The sequence below is a fragment of the Palaemon carinicauda genome, chromosome 45 (genome assembly GCF_036898095.1).
Source record: "Palaemon carinicauda isolate YSFRI2023 chromosome 45, ASM3689809v2, whole genome shotgun sequence".
Lineage (NCBI taxonomy): Eukaryota > Metazoa > Arthropoda > Malacostraca > Decapoda > Palaemonidae > Palaemon > Palaemon carinicauda.
In genome coordinates this window covers 4,522,289-4,524,487 of record NC_090769.1, presented here as the reverse complement: position 1 = coordinate 4,524,487, position 2,199 = coordinate 4,522,289, and positions in this window count along the sequence as shown.

Below are 2,199 nucleotides of genomic sequence, written 5' to 3'. Positions count from 1 at the left end.
TTTTTCCAACTAGGGCTGTAGCTTGGCTAATAATGATAATAATAATAATAATAATAATAATAATAATAATAATAATAATAATAATAATAATAATAATAATAATAATATTAATAAGTTGCCCCTTCTCATAATTTCAGGCTGAACACCAAATTCATCTTTTTTTGGTTCCTTTACAAATCTAAAATTCCAATTCCCTCATTAGAAAGGCTTAATTAATTCATCGAATGCAATGGGGAATCGAAATGATAGCCTCAGGGTACCATAAATATATATTTTCATTCTTTTTTTAACGTTTGATTTTCTGCTCCAGTGACTTGCGAAAGGTTTATCTCTGTTTACAGAAGATTTAACGGGCAGTTGCTCACTGTACCCAGGATGAAATTGTAATTAGAATAATTGCCTAAATTTCATTTGAGGATTTATCCATCGAGAACGTGGGATGAAAGTGTATTTATTTTCAGTGTGCAGTATTCTGTCTTATGACCATTATAATTTCCCTTCGGTTTATTTGTTAAATATTTGTTAGAGATTAATAAAATGTGAAATAATAAATTGAAGGAAATAGAAAAAACAATATTTTAACCTTTCTAAATCATTAATATCTCTCTTTCTCTCTCTCTCTCTCTCTCTCTCTCTCTCTCTCTCTCTCTCTCTCTCTCTCTCTCTGGGGGATTTGAAGAGATTTTAATACCTCTCTCTCTCTCTCTCTCTCTCTCTCTCTCTCTCTCTCTCTCTCTCTCTCTCTCTCTGGGGGATTTGAAGAGATTTTAATACCTCTCTCTCTCTCTCTCTCTCTCTCTCTCTCCATCTCTCTCTCTCTCTCTCTCTCTCTCTCTCCTCTCTCTCTCTCTCTCTCAGAAGTAAGCGTAGAATTCTCTAGGTCTCCCTTTTTCTCTATTGAGGAATATACCTCTCTCTCTCTCTCTCTCCTCTCTCTCTCCCTCCTCTTCTCTCCTCTCCTCTTCGTCATCATCTCTCTCTCTCTCTCTCTCCCGTAAGTTTTATGCGTATGAGATAGTTTGCTTTCAAGAAACAAGGTGATTCATGAAAGCAAATAGGCATTGAGAGAGAGAGAGAGAGAGAGGAGAGAGAGAGAGAGAGAGAGAGAGAGGAGAGAGAGAGAGAGAGAGAGAGAGAGAGAGCATCAAATGGGAACTAAAATGCGCATAACTTCTTCTATAATTTCTGTGCTGTCATGTTTTCCTGAATATAGTGAGAAGAAAAAAGAAACATCATTCTTTTACCAAGACATTATATTAATACACCTTAAAAGGAAAGTGTGTGTATAAATTGACAGGTGTTCTGAAAGGTAGGAGGAAAGTGGTTCTCTGTGACGTAAAAGATATGAGGAGTTCGTGTCGTAAAGATATTTTCGTAAAATATATTTAGCGATATGGAATGGAGGGAGATCTCTGTGGTGAATGGAGAATTTGGTATAAAGATGTTAAAAGGAAACAAAGGCTTTTGAAAGCTAAGATGATGTGTGTTTTATTTTGGCCTATTGGAAGCGTTCCTGTCTGGCAATCTTTCTGACTAGGGTTCGAGTCCTTGCCTGGCGATCTGCATGTCTGTGGTTCGAGTCCCTAGCCTGGTGATCTGCCTAACTGAGGTTCGAGTCCCTAGCCTGGTGATCTGCCTAATTGTGGTTCGAGTCCCTTGCTTGGCGATCTGCCTGACTGGGGATCGAGTCCCTTGCCTAGCGATCTTCCTGACTAGGGTTCGAGTCCCTTGCCTGGCGATCTACCTGACTGTGGTTCAAGTCCCTTGCTGGCGATCTGCCTGACTGTGGTTCGAGTCCCTTGCCTGGTGATCTGTCTGACTGGGGTTCGAGTCCCTTGCCTGGCGATCTACCTGACTGTGTTCAAGTCCCTTGCTTGCGATCTGCCTGTCCTGTGGTTCGAGTCCTTGCCTGGTGATCTGTCTGACTGGGGTTCGAATCCCTTGCCTGGCGATCTACCTGACTGTGGTTCGAGTCCCTTGCCTGGTGATCTGTCTGACTGGGGTTCGAATCCCTTGCCTGGCGATCTACCTGACTGTGGTTCAAGTCCCCTTGCTTGGCGATCTGCCTGACTGTGGTTAGTCCCTTGCCTTGTGATCTGTCTGACTGGGTTCGAATCCCTTGCCTGGCGATCTACCTGACTGTGGTTCAAGTCCCTTGCTTTGCGATCTGCCTGACTGTGGTTCGAGTCCCTTGCCTGG